The sequence below is a fragment of the Apteryx mantelli genome, chromosome Z (genome assembly GCF_036417845.1).
Source record: "Apteryx mantelli isolate bAptMan1 chromosome Z, bAptMan1.hap1, whole genome shotgun sequence".
In the NCBI taxonomy this organism is placed as follows: Eukaryota; Metazoa; Chordata; class Aves; order Apterygiformes; family Apterygidae; genus Apteryx; species Apteryx mantelli.
In genome coordinates this window covers 49,992,458-50,007,955 of record NC_090020.1, presented here as the reverse complement: position 1 = coordinate 50,007,955, position 15,498 = coordinate 49,992,458, and positions in this window count along the sequence as shown.

Below are 15,498 nucleotides of genomic sequence, written 5' to 3'. Positions count from 1 at the left end.
AATCCACATGCCTGACACAGAGCATGGTAAGAATTATTTATAGTGCAGTGATTTAAACATTCTGCCCTGGCTTGGGAGAGGCAGGGTAAAATTCCTCCGCTGCCTGAGCAGAGATTTGATCTTTCACATCCTGAGAGAGAGAGTGCCAAATCCCTAACAACCGGCAGGTATTCACAAATAAATGCCATTCTGCTTTGTCAGAAAGTGATAGCTTTATCTAAATAAGGTCTTAGGTGGCTGAAAGAAGCTGGAGGCATACTTTACCCTTTAGATTTATTTCAGCTACGTTCAGTAAACTAAACAGCCCCTCTCTGTACTCAGAGGCACTATTTTAGGCTGGAATTGTCTTCTGGAGGTGCCTAGTGTTGTCCTTCACTACAGAGGAAACCCAGACATCTAACTTTTAGATAAGTCAGAAGAAGGGAATCCAGGCCCGATGGCTAGATTGAAATTTCCAAGCTAGCCTCCTCCTTGGGGACTACCTGCACTTACGAGAGACAAGCTAGCTGACTCTGGTGCTTCCTGCGCAGCACCACACATACCTCCTGGCCAAGCCCAGCTGAGGCACACCACTTGGCCTCTGAAGCACCACACCCAACCTCCTCAGCCTGATCTGAGCACTGAAACTTTCAACACCTGCTTTCTCGTCAAAGATGACCTGGAGAAGGCAACAAGGCTGCTTTCTGTTATGGGGCTTCCTCCCCTCCCAGAGCAGCTCCTTGCAAAAAGCAAGCATGCATTGGGGACGAAGAGGAAAGAAGAGATTGTGAGTGGGATCATAGTGGGTAAGGTTTATAATCTTAATTTTGGCCTTTAATTCCCAGACTGTGCATTTTCTGATCAATGACACAAGTTATGTAACATAAACCTCCCTATAGGAGCAAGGGCTGTGTTTTCTAGTAAGCATGTTTTATCTATCTTTTAGGCTGTCCGTTGGTGTCTCCCTTGATGGCTCTTGTGCATTTTGCATTCCTTTATTATACAAGTATTTTATAGAAAGCAGAACAGTTTTAACAGATTGCCAAAGCCAGCCCCTTAAATACCCTGTAGCCAAATGGTGAAGGTGTTTGCCTAGGAAGTAAGAGATCTGTGTTTGTTAGAATTCTCACTCTAAGTCATGTAAAGGAGATGTTTAAACAAAGGTTTCCTGCCTTCTCAGGTGATGGCAATGACACTATGCTATTGGCTATTTCAGCTCCTGGCAGTGGTAAGTGAAAGCAAAAACTGCCTTCTCAGCAGTGAATGCTGGTGGAGGAGAGCACTGCTGCTGACCTGGAGCTGTCATGTAAAACCCCGTGAGAATTGTACCCCAGTATTTCCTACTGGATAGCTTAAGGCTACAAAGCCCTGCTCTGAACCCTGGTGATCTTATTGCTCCACACTATCTCACTCAGGGTTGAAAAGTCTGCTGCAAAGCAGCGCAGCCCAAATGTGTGCATGCTGCAGGTCTTAGCACTGCAGTGCCTAAACATTGGATCCAGTGTACAATTTCAGTGGTTTTAAAACCCAGCTTGCCCCTGAAATCATTGCAGATGCCTGTAACATCCTCACTATAAATAGCTCAGCACCTAGGTTACACCTAGAGCTGATAAAAATCCTCTAATTTGGCATCCCCATAAGACTCCCATAGGCCTGATCCAGCAGCTGTCTTTTCCCAGAGGCACTGCTCAGCTCTTTCATACCAGTCCTGCTAGGAGAGCGCGAGAACAGGGTTCAAAGACCTCTGCAGGATTTAAACACATCACTCCCATTTTCTGTAGGTGGGGTAGCAGCTCCTGTCACAGCAGTGATTTTCTCTCCAACCTTCAGTCTCTCCATAGGGCTAGCCCAGTAGTAGCAAACCTTTTGGGTAACTAGGGCAAGTTAAAGAGTAACACACACCACCGTCTTTGCTGCCACCGCCAGTCTGTTGGTCCTGGCCTTGATGTAGGTGCCAATGAGCTAGGAGAGACAGATGATACCAGAATAAATAACTTTTTTCACATTTAGCAGTTGTACAATACTTTATCAATTATAAATCGTATTAAAAGGCCCTAGATAATTAAATTGTGGCTTGTGAGAACCATGCTTGTGAACCTTTTTTGGAAAGCCACTATTTTGGAAGACTTTTTTTTTTTTACATGCTTATAAAAAAGTCACAAGTCTCACCTCTTCCTACAAATGACATGGCCTTTATGTATGTTAAAGGGATCAATAAATATTCCCATTGGGAAACTAGGTGCAGATATGCCTCAGGTGAACAATAATTTCAGGTGCACCTACCTTTATGGCAATATCACAGCCTTCTGCCCCTCCCTGCCCCCAATCACTGGCTATTTTAAACTCCTCAGTCAATAAATATCAAATCCTTCAGTGGTGGCCCTCCAAGTTTTGAATCTTTGAAAACTCTCTACAAGTAGACATGCATGTTCACTGATAGAGAAGATAAGAGTTCATCTCTATCTGTCAGCAGAGCTTCAACTTGTCCTTGTAAGATTGTGGATAACTACTTGGCTTCCTGTAGTTACTTTATTTTTTTACTGTTCATCTATTTAGATAATCTGATCTGTTTCACTAAAGAAAAAAGGAGCCTTACAAATGGAAACACTTTCTACTTCTGGGTTTAGACTCTATGGTAAAATGTCTAACTTCACAATTATGAGACACTAGCTAAATGGACCTCTGTTCAAAAAAATATTAGGCTATTGCTCCTATGTGGCCTGATGTGAGAGCAGAAGCACAGAGTGAAATCTTTGCTTCTGTAGCTCTAGTGCCCACCCTGTGCATGGTTCGGAGGCTTTTGGATTAGCTCTACTCTGGTCCCCTCTCAACAGTTGGAGTTTATTATATTCTGGAGCATTTCCTCCACCTGAAGGAATTCACTTCATGCAGTCCAAGAAGTGAACCAAAATATGGTAAGCCGGGACATGCACTTCAAAAGTGAAAATCTTATCAATTCTTTCAACATTTGCAAAAAGATCACCTAACTGTTAGTGCTGGCGATTTTCATTCAAGTCTTTAAAATTAACAACAAAAGTCCTTAAAAACCAAAACAACACCCCCCAACCCCACAGCCTACAAGCAGTTCATTTGTAATTGAACCAGTTGGTCAAATTATAAGAAGCAAAAATGCTTTACATAGTACAAAAGCAGCTGACCCAGAACTAGCTCTGCCTTTGCAGAGAGTACACTGTGTAACCTTGAGAAATTACTTTGCCTTTATTGCATTTGGTTTCTGCACCACTCTTTTTCTGTTTGCAGTACAGATAATCTCTCATTTTATCTTTGGACAAGGCCAATGTGTCCCTCAGTGGCCAGGCCCAATGGGTTCCTCATCTCGGTCAAAAGTTTTAGGTAGCATTAATGTAAGGTGAATTAAAATAAATGCTTAGTGCCATCCAGCTTCTCTCAGAGAATATTTCTTCTGGAGATTTAAATTGCCAGCAGTTAACTGGCAAGATATTGGCCTCTGGTGGGGTACTTGCCGTAAACATGCAACTGTTAACCGCAGTTAAATTGTGGATAATAAGGGTTATCTGACAAGCAGGAATGAAACTTCCCCAGATAACAATTTAGGTTTCTTTTGGGGTAATTTACCCTCAGTGGGGTTCTTAGCAATTCAGTGTGCATATGGATCAGTATGTAAATAGAGTATCTGCTTGATTTCTAGGCTCAGGGTATCATTGGCAAATGTGCCAAAGTGACTTGCGTTGGTGGCTTAGGCCCCTAGAACAATTAGGCATTTCTCAGCCTTGAATAAAGAGCACATCCCCTGCCGACCCTTTCCACCTCTGCTCCTTACCCACAGTCAGCATTCAGCCTGGCCGGCCCATAAAGGAGGAATACAGTTCTTCCATTCTTCATTTATTTCGCCCTCACACGTAACTTTGAATATAGGGATTAGAGTATTGTGTATTGGCTTTGGCTGGAGCAGCTACCCGTGGCACTGCATCCCTGAGTCTCAGTGAAGCTCTCCCCCCTCATCTGCTGCCTCCATTGTAGCTGCAGAAGCTGTGTTTCGAGCTCGCAGAACTTGCCATTATTGACTTTTTAATATATGGGATCAAAATCCTCCTAACTACCTCCTTACCCTGAGTTCCCTCTCTTCCCTAGGAACTGGTGGAGCTGAAGTTACCACTTCATCTCTAGCTTTTCAGGAACGTCTTCCCATTCCCACCCCCACAAATATAATTCAAGCAAACAGATGTGCAGCCCACAAGAAACATTTCACTGCTCAGCTCCTGCACTTACAGATTTTCTACCTGGACTGTTAGCAATCCACAGCACTGAATGATAGCTTTCCATGCACTGATAATGCCTGTCTCATTTCTGGCGAAGGAATATAAAAACATCAGACTTGAGCTCTGGCAATGTAGTGGCAAATGAAAATGCCTGCAAGATTGAACCATTAAGGAGGACAAGTGGAGGAATGCATGCTCTTGGAGGTAGGCAGGAGACAGCACTGAGCTGTGCAGGTCTTTGAAGCCAGGGGATTGTGTGGGCGTGTGATCAGAAGCAGAAACTTAGGAAGGCAGTAAATTTCAATATAGAAAATTGAGGTGCTTCAGGTACTACCGGATTAGGCAACAGCTGTGCGAAGGCTCTGAGGACTGCAGCCTTGGTTTTAGGCATCTAGAGTCTTCAGCTGTTAAAGGCTGTAGTCCCTGTGAGTTAACAATCTCTTATTTTTGCAGATGAGGCTTGATTTTGCCACTTGATATTCAATGCGTGTCATTAGCTGGCTGGTAAAATTAGTTACTGCACTTTTTTACTACATAATTTTAGAGGAGTTGTATATTGATCACAGGATTCAATTAGAAGATGTTAGACTGAAATGAAAACAATGTGGGTTCAATAGCTTATCTCTAAAATGTGAAAAGTTATCTCTAAAACCTTTACTGTTATGAAAGGAACAATCCAAATATTTATTTTAATAAGGTATATGACCACATATACTTTAAATAAAGTCAAATAATAAATATAATACTTGATCCTGATGATTAATTAGAATCTGTTAAATATGAATGAGACACCACAGGCTAAATATGATACTAATGGAAAACTATTTTCCTTTTTTTACACATCCATTTCACAAACTCTGAGCTGGTTTAGACCAGTATAATCTCTTTCCTTGTCCTAAAAATAAAGCTTCCTGTTTAAATCCTATTTTTCAGCATTTAGCCTGTCCATTTTGTTTTATATTACCTTATTTCCCCTACCTGCACCTCTTTCACTAATCTACTAAAGCCATCTTCTGAAAATATAAGTGAAACAGCACACAGTGAAGCAAAGATATTCAAGACTGTGGTTCTGAGCGTCTAATTCTTGGTGGTATACTTAATAGCTCTGGATTATGGCATACATTATGAGAAACTTGGAATATCTACATGAAACAGAGTGAGTTAAAGGCAGGTTGGCAGCCTTCCACCTGAATTTCCTTGCTTTTGACAGTCTATTAGATCTGCACAATGTGTGCTTGGCAGTCTTCTAAAGCAATCCCCAGGCTAGCAATCAAAATCAGTGTATCTATAGCTCTTTTAAGATGGCTTTTCAAACATGAGGCAAAACACTGTATGTGGAACCTGAGAGAGAGAAGCAAATCGTTTTTCCCATGAAACAGTTAATTCACTATAATAATTGCCACCGCACCACTCCTAAATCACTACCAAAGCATGTTCCATTTCATTGCTCTTCGCAATATATTTATTCATCTGCTTAACCATTTTCAGGATTGGGACCCAATAATGTAATTAGCAGGCACTTTTGAAAAAAATTGGAAAAATATCTTCTAAAGAGCAGCTGTGCTCCTTAGCCTCATCACGCTTCCCAAGCTCCCTGGCCTGTCTTTCAGCAGTACAATGTAATCAACAGAGTGATTGAAACAGACTTTTTGGCAGCTGTCAGGCAGTCCAGGAAAAAAGGTGTTCGTTTTCAGGTGCTGAAAAATAACCAGCCTGTTTTTTTGCCCTGATTGCAAACTACTCTTTTGGTCCCAATGAAGGCCTACAGATTCTTCTGAGAGGTGGTGGCAAATGAGCTGTAATAAATGATTCCTCCTCATGTCATGAATCTGATTTTATTAGGTTATTACTATGTCAAGCCTGTTAATTTAATTCCTTTGGGGACTCTGCAAAACTTGCAACCATAAATAAAAATGTTTAAATTGGGGTTAGAAAGAGCCAAAGGTTGTGACCTCATCCACTGAACCATCTGAGACCCACACCTCCCATCTTCACCTGCCTGTAGGTACGATCAGATCAAGGTGCCCTCTAGCAAACTGTTGTATACTTTTTTCAGCATCGCTGACATCGAGACAGAGAGCTGGCCTTCTTGGCACCTCTTTCTCTAGAGAAAACAGCTTGGCATGGTATTCAGGTGGCAGGTGGATTTGAAAAGCCTTAGTCACAATGTACCTTTGTGCCAAAATAAATTCATCTCAGCTGGGGCTTCCCACAGAGGACAGACTTACCCAGGTGGAGGACGCTGACAGGAGGGAAGCTGGAAGTGGTGGTTCAGGAGCCCAATCAACAGTGATTAGGATGGCCCACAAGAAATGCTACTCACAGTACATGTCAGAAACCCCCAGTGACTACAGAAGTGTTGCATTGCTCATGACGCAAGGGAGTCTTCCCTTGCTGGCCTGGAGATGCCTTGGCAGAAGGCTCAGCAGACACCTGCACATCAGGCACACTTGTGAGAAGAAGCATGTGCCAAAACAAGACCCAAAAATGCCACTGCTGCACAACTTCAAAAAAGTAGCCAGAAGAAAAGCTCCTTTCTGGGAGGCAACCTGACATAACAATGAACAGAAAACCCAACATTCTTGGTGATAAAACAGCAAAAGTTCCTGGTGTTTAGTGCTCTGAGACCCAATGCGCATATCAATTGGAAAGAAAGGAGAAGACAAAACATGGAGGAGACCAAGAGGAATGCAAAAGAGGGTTTGGAAAAGTCTTCAGGCCCCTGCGGATTTCACAAGAGTGGAAAGAGAACTGCAGGCAAATCTTCAATAGCGGTCTGCCCACTAGAGCCACAGCTAGCCAAGAAGATCAAATCCATGGACTTGCGTGGGGTTGTTCCTCCTCAGGTGCAGGACTTGGCATTTCCCTTTGTTGAACATCATGGTTCCTGTTGGCCCATTTCTCCAGCCTGTTGAAGTCCCTCCGAATGGCAGCACAACCATTTTGCTGCATGTATCAATCATTCCTCCCAGTTTTGTGTCATCTGCAAGCTTGCTGAGGGCACACTCTGTCCTATTATCCAGGTCATTAAGGAAGATGTTAAGCAGTACTGGCCCCAGAATCAAACCCTGGAGGTCACCGCTAGTGACTGGCCCTCAGCTAGACTTTGTGTCACTGATCTCAACCCTTTGAGCCTGGCAGTAAAACCAGTTTTCAGTCCACCTCTCTGTCCATTTATCTAGGCCATACTTCATCATTTCTCTGTGTGGCTGTTATAGGAGATTGCAACAAAAGCCATGCTAAAGTGAAGCTAAACCTCATTCACTGCTTCCCCCTTAAACACCAAGCCAGTTTTCCATTGTAGGAAGCTATCAGGTTGGTCAAGCATGATTTCTTGTTCATAAAGCCATGCTGACTACTGCCAATCAGCTTGCCCTTAATATATTTGGAAATGGTTTCCAGGAGGATTTGCTTCATCACCTTCCCAGGGATTGACGTGAGTCTGACTGGTCTGTAGTTCTCTGGATCCTCCTCCCCGCCTTTCTTGGACATACAAATGACATTTGCTTTCTACTAGTCCTCAGGAACTTCCCTTGATCATCACGACCTTTCAAAGAAAATTGAGAATGGCCTCGCAATGACATTAGCCAGCTCCCTCAGCGCTTGTAGGTGCATGCCATCAGGTCCAATGGACTTGTGTAAGTCCAGATTGTTTAAAAGTTCCCTAACCTGATTCTTCTCTGCTGAGGGTAAGTCTTCCTTGCTCCAGACTTTCCCACTGGTCTTTGGGCCCAGGATTGCTGAAGGGAAGTCTTGCCAGTAAAAACCAAGGCAAATAAAGCATTGAGTACCGTGGTCTTTTCCATGTCCTTTGTCACCAGCCCCCCCTTGCCCCAATCAGCTGTGGGCCCACATTTTCACTAGTCTTTCTTTTGCTGCTGGTACACTGTAGAAGCCATTCTTGCTGCCCTTCACTTCTCTTGCCAGCTCCAGCTCCAGGCAGGCTTCAGCCCATCCCTGCTGCTCAGCTGCTGTTTCTATATTCCTCCCAGGTCACCTGTCCCTGCTTTCACCTCTTGTATACTTCCTTTTTATCTTTGAGTTTTGTCACGCTCTCCTTGATCATCCATGCAAGCCTCCTGCCACCTTTGATTGATTGATTTTCCGACCATTATGGTGTATGAATCTTGAGCATGGTGATCCTTGAAAATCAACTATCTTTCCTGGACCCTTCTTCAGGGCCATATCCTATGGGATTCTTCTAGGCAGATTCCTGTACAGGTGGAAGTCTGATCTCCTGAAGTCCAAGGTTGTGATCCTACTATTTGCCTTGTTCCCACCTTGCAGGATCCTGAACTCCACCATCTTATGGTCACTGTAGGGGCTGTGTCTATCTCCACATTCCCAAATAGTTCTTCCTTGCTTGTAAGTATGAGGTGCAGCAGAGCACGTCTGTTCCTCCATCACTTGTGTCATCAGTGCACTTCAGAAACCTCCTGAATTGCTTCTGTCCTGCTGTGTTGTCCCTCCAGCAGATACTGGGGTGGTTCAAGTTCCTCAAGATAACAAGAGCCTACAATTATGAAGCTTCTTCCATTTGCATGAAGAAAGCCTCATCTGTGGCTTCCTGATCAGGTGGTCTGTAACAGACACCCCCACAATGTCACCCACATTGGTCTACCCTCTAATCCTCACCCATGAGCTCTCAGCTGGCTCTCAGTTGGCTCCCATGGCAAAAGACAATTTATTTTCAAATGCAAGTTTGCATTTTTAATCCTTTTTATTAGTTAGTAGGAAGGCAATCTTTCACATGTTTATATCAGATCAAAATCTAAGCTTTCGCTTTGCTTTCTAAAGACACACAAGTGTTTCAAATTGGTGTTTTCTCATTCCTAACCAAAAATACTGGAGAGTAAGAGAAGACAAGAGCGTGAAATAAGTCTTGTTTACTGCTAAGCTTTTTCAATGATACAAAGAAATACTCACCATATTTCTGCTAGTTATATCTCCTAAGTAAACCACAGCATTCATCTGAGGAGCCCAAATTTGAATCTCTCTGTGCCAAGATGTCAAGATAGTCCACCCCTAGGCAGAGCTCCATGCATTCCCACTGCTCCCTCATGTACAGAGCAACTCCCCTTCTTGCTGTCCCAGCTTCTCCTTCCTAAAGAGCCTGTACCCATCCATAGCAGCACTTCAGTTATGTGAGCTATCCCACAACATCGCTGTGATCCCAATGAGATCATGTACCTGCAGCTGCATGCAGACCTCTAACTCCTGCTGTTTGTTCCCCATGCTGCGTGCATTAATGTACAGGCACTTGGTTATGATCTCCAGAAAGAGTGTGAGACCCTCCCCATCATTCCTAGTTTAAAGCTCTCTTCACCAGGTAGGCCAGCCTGCTGGCAAAGATGCTTTTGTCCCACTTGGTCAGGTGGATCCTATCCCTTCCTAGCAGCCTCTGATTCTCAAAGAGGGTCCCATAGTTGTAATCCTGTTATTGGATTCCTGTTGTTGACACCAGCTGCACAACCAGCAGCTGTTGACACACTGGATCCATCCACTCTTCCTCCTCAAGCCCTTCCCCCTCACTGGCAGGATTGAGAAGAAAACCACCTGAGCCCCCAAGCCATTGGCCCCTGCCCCAAGGGCCATATAGTCACTCTCACTACCTTCCAGGTCTCCCCTGGCAGTATCGCTGGTGCCCATGTGGAAGAGCCAGCAGGGTGTCTGAGGCCAGACAAACCTCAGCAGTTTCTCCACAACCTCCTGGATCCGAGCCCCTGGCCAGCGGCAAACCTCCCTAGGCTGCAGGTCAGGCTGGCAGATGGGGGCCTCTGTCCCTGCAGCAGGAGGTCTCCCACTGCCATTACTCACCACTACCTCCTGGTGCTGCTGTGGGGCTCAGGCTTGGCCAGCTCAGGTGCTTCATTGGACACAGCTCCCAAGGCACTAAAGCTGCCCTGTAGCAGAGGAGGAGCAGCAGGAGCTGCCCTCCTGGTGCCAGCAGTCACCAGCTTCCAGCCTTTGTCTTCCTGGGAGTCTCCATGTGCCAACCCAATAAGCACAGACTCTGCCTGCACTCCTTCGGAACAGCCAGGGGTTTGGGCTTTTCAAGCTGCAGGGTCTCAGAGAAGCTTGCACATCCTGGATGGCTATGGGGACACCTGATCATCAGCAGTTCCTCTGTCCTCCAAGTCCAAAGACTTGCTGAGTCGAGGGAGCGGGGGAACCTGACAGGCCCAGCACTGTTAAGTACACATCCTCTGCACTCCTGACTTCAGACCTGCAACCCTTACTCGCTCCATCCTTAAACACCACCCGTACACAGTCTCCATATGCCCCATATACCCAACATCTCTTAGTTCTCCTCTGAACATGTGAAAGTCTAGCTGTTCTCGGACCGTTCATGTTTGCTACCTCCTGCCCTGTGAAAGCGCAGAGCTGTCCCAAAGCTACCAATACTCCTCTTGCTCAAGCCCTGATGCACAGGCTGCAAGGAAGCTCCAAAACTCTTGATGAACTGAAGTGAGGCACAGGCTAGCAAGGCTGAGAAGCACTGCCCTAGCCTTCATGATCAGTGGACTGTTGGAAAAACTTACCTTCTTTCTCCCCTTTGTTCATTTTCATAGGTCTTATGGGTTGCATAACACTGTTGTGATGTTCTCCAAATCCATGGTAAAAGTTTAATTTTCTTTTTCCATGAGCTGCAACATCCACTTCAGAGGTTTTCTCCTGGATTCTATGACTCTGCCATAAAATGGGATTCTGCCAAATTCTCTTTCCTGTTTCTGGTATCATCATCTTTCCTAGAAACATATATTCAAATAATAAAGGAAGTCAGAAACAGCCATAATGACATCCTCTTATTTGTGCAATGATGGTCATTTTAGAATCTAATTGTTCTTCTAGTGGGACAGTAATACAGGGCTTACTTTACAGTCTAGAAAAATCTGAAATTAATTGTACTGTCTCATTCTCTGCCTTTCAGTACTGGAGCTGAGAGGATTGCTCCACTGTAGAACCCAGAGCACAGCTAACACGTATTTCACATATGAATTGAACTTAAGAGAAACGCACAGATCAGGGGAAGCACGAAAATCTCACCTGTTGAACTATCCATAAAGCTCATAATAAATGTAAAGAATCTTATGGTTAATCTCCAGAAGTTTTACCTTTTAGTAAATAATTGAATATCCCCAATGCTTTGTGGGAAAAAAAAATCCCTATTAAAACTATTCAGAGTAGCATATTCTTTGAAATTACTGACCATTACCAGTAAATTTAGAAAAATCAGTATTTACTATTTACACATGGTTTTATTTTCAGGGGTTTTCTTTTAACTATTTAAGCATTTAACTTCCACAGCAATGCAGTCTTAAAATGGACACTGCTCTGAATTTTCCATAGGAAGCATTTTAGTTCATCTGCTGTTCAACATAACTGAAAATGCACCTTCCTCTAGTGGCTCAAACTGGTCCTTTAAATATCGGGGAAGAGAATGAACATTTTCCCCTCCATCTTTTACCATATATTACTCCTAATGATATATTAAACCCTAATTATAAAAATGCATCTCTTTCTTATCAGAAGATTTAAAATGAGAATAAAGGGCCAAAGAAAGCATGCACTGTTACAGAGACTAAATGATTTAAAGTAAATTTACTAAATAAAATGAAGCTTAGTAAATAAAATAGCTTTCACTTTAAGCAATACTTTCAGACTAACAAATTGGTCAGTGGCTCACTTGTACAAACACTTCCTCTTTTCACTTTCTAAAATCACATTAAAAGACAAAAATAATAAAGCATTTAGTAATTAAGAAACGTTCTTAGAAATACTAAAGCATTTGAAAGATGTGAAACACATAAGCAAGCAACTACAGTTGCTGCCATAGGGCTGTTTCTTGGTCATTGTGTGAGGAGGAGAAATAATCACGAAGAAGAAATGAGGATAATCCATAAGAATCTGTCTTTTCAAACACGTTCCACTTAATCAACAGGCATGGCAGCAGAGACTAAAATTAAGATCCAACATCTGTGCTTAATAAGTATGGTAAATTATTCCCTCTAACCATTTTTATTGAAATGACAGACCAAAGCAATTTTTAATACAATGCAGAATACTTGGTGCAAATGGTGTCCAAAGAGAATAACTCAGTAATTCATTGAAATACTTCAGTGATAATTTAAAGACTACTAGCTCCTACCACAGCCACTACTGAGGCAGACCTTTGCTAGTCCGTGCAGCTGTGGGAGACACAGTGTGAGGAGGAGAGCTCAGGAAGCAGCGAGTAAGCAGCACCCGAGGGACAGCCATGACATCCCCACATCTGCTGTGAAGCACCAACCTCAGGAGACCTGCCTTGGTGGGGGGCGGGGGAGTGTAAAAGCTTTTTGGGTAGCTTTGCGACCTCTCACTGCTTTCCTTATGGGGGCAGAAAGGCTATGTCTGCGTTAGCACGCAGTGCGGTGCAGCAACACTCTCGCGGAGCAGGGAGGTTACTTGAGCCAAATGTCAGCGTGCTCCTGTGGCTGGATGCTCACAGGGGCTGGCGTGCGTTAGGTGCTGTCCTGGAGCGTGTCTTCCTGGTTAGCGTCACCTGAAAGGAATCAAGTCTGTGCGGAGGGAGACTGCTCTACCGTGCAAATCACAGTGCAGTAAGCGGAGGGAATCAGGAGACCACTTCAAAGACTCATTCCTTACCCGAACTAAGCTCCTATTGTAGATGGAGGGGGTGTTTGCTAAGTATTTCACATTTTCTTAAAGTTTCTGTACCTCCACAACGAAAACATCCTGTACCTGGCTCAAAAGAATCTGAGCAAAGTTTGGGACTCAAACCTTTTAAGCCACAGTTATAAAAGTTTTGAGTTTCTGAAAACAACAAGCCAGAAATGACAGCAGGTATTTCCGGACAATAGGATCTGAAAAATATGACAAAACAAACCAAGCTGTTTTTTCCTTACTGGACTTCCAAGAAAAGATTATTTCCATTAATAACGCAGAATTTCCTTTGATATTTTACTAATTTGCTATTCTATTATCCAAAATCTCAAATTCCTTGGTATCTAGAATCTCCAAATCCAGGCGGCCAAATGGATATTACTCAGCCAAGTGTAATGATTGACTTGTGGATGCTGAGGATATCTATTCACCCTGTAGTAATTCCAATTATTCAAGATGGTGCAGTTGAAGAATCAGAACTACTACAAGGCGAATAACTTCCCTTAGCATCCACAAGTCTGCTGCTTTAGGGGGAAGGTTGTTTTTTGTTTTGTTTAAGGAGTCATAACAACTCATCTGTGTCTAAAGTCCCTGGCTCCTCTCCAGGTTGCCGCTGGAGAACAGGAAGGTCCCAAAGCTCCCAGGAAGCCTGACTGGAGGGGCAGACCATGGGAGTCAGGAGACTCCCAGCTGCCACAGGGCACCTGCAGCTGTGCACTGAACTCCTGATGGGTGACTTTGGAGCAACTTTGTACAGAAATGGCTGGAAATGAGATTTTTCAGCTGTGTCTGTGGAACAGTGGTTTTATGGCCAGTCTCCCAAACTTGATATCTGCCTTGCAACTATGTTTAGTGCTTGGCAAAGGTCAAAAGATTTGCTGCCTTACAGATTTATTGGGTTGTCACACTCGTAAAGCAGATGCAAGATACACTGCAGTAATCGGCCACAACGTCTGGTGAAACAGTAGCTAACTAATTCAAGAAACTACTTTCCACAGATGATGCCAACTATATAGCCCAAAGGTTGCTTTCTCTGTCATTCCGTGTAATTTTGGCACCCGAGAATACCAGTGTATTTACGTGTGGGACACCAACAAGGCCAATAACCAGTTCAGTTGCAAGATCACATTCAGCCACTCTCCATCTCTATAACAGATGGGAAGAGAGAACCCAGAGGAGGTGGTGGCTGTTTTGCATTTGTTCTCTCACAGAAATGCAGGCAGGAGTTGCACTCGTGACACTCATGGCCACGTCTGCTCCAAAAAGCTACAGGAGAAGCAATCTTCTCAGAACAACACTACTGCACTGGGATTCTTAGGCTGAACTATAAAATTTTAATTCAGTGTAGTGCTCCAGTTTTGAGGCATGGGAAAAAAGGGGACGAGGACTGCACACGAGTTTCTATCGCAGAGGACCAGGACCATATTTACATGCTGCCCCTTTCTGACATTTGCAAACTGAGGCATAACCCAAACAGGTCTCTGTTAATATGTCTGCTTTTAACTTCCTCGTTTGACTGCTCACAGCTGCTGAGTATTTTATTTTTAAGTGAAGAGCCAATGAAGAGCCTCGGTTTGGTAATCAGAATTCCCACAGACTAACTCTTTTTCTGACAAGCGAAGGAACTGCTCCCCACCTCCCGGCTTGCCCATACAGGAGCGCTGGCACAGGCAGTGTTGCTTCCTGGCTGCAACCTGAGGTCATTCCTGTAAGGCTCAGCAATGAGCTATGAAAAGGAATCAGAAAGGCCAAGAGATCTGAATCAGCCCTGATGGTTGAAAGAAGATATTAAGGGATAAAGAAGCACCAAATTAATTATGATATTTGGAAGCATCAGGTGGGGATAAAGATGCACAACCAATAAAATGCCCTAATTAAAGTATTCTGGTGTTCAAAAACAACAGCCATTAAAGACATCACTATTAATTGATGCATGTCTCAGGTCCCCCAGTGTTATGCTGGAATAATACCAACTCATCTCATGAAAGATAGGTTTTAAAGTGTTTGTGATACCAAACTGAGCGCATCACAGTGCGCCCAAGAAGAAATGATTAGTTTTGTAATCTGTATAGAACTTAGAGTGCATCTTGTGATCGTACACTGAATAATAATAAAAGAAACACTGAATAACTATATACTTGGTGCTTACCATCTACTCTCCACAGTGAATGAAGTGGGGTTCCCTAGAACCTAGAACTCTGTTATTAAAATTGCATTATAAGGATGGTATACAGGGGTCTGAATTAAGATTTGAAAGCAAACTTGATTTTGGAATGTCCTAACTTTTGAGTGATTCACATGCAAATGTGAAGTTACTCATACATTCATGAAATACATTTTGAAAATATTCTGACATCTAAAAATATTCTTGCCTCAGTTTTGAATGTTTACTGTACACTGACTGAAAGGATTTCTTTTGTTAATGGTAGGCACTTAGTTCACCTGCTTATTCTGTATGTTATTACACTACAAACCCATATATTAAGCCTTTAGGTTATAAACTAAAAAAGAACTTGACTCATAGTTAATAAGCAAAATTAAAATGAATAATTCCAATGTATTTTTTTAATTATGGAAGCATTGGTTGTGGTTCTAATAGTAAGGTTTGAGTTGA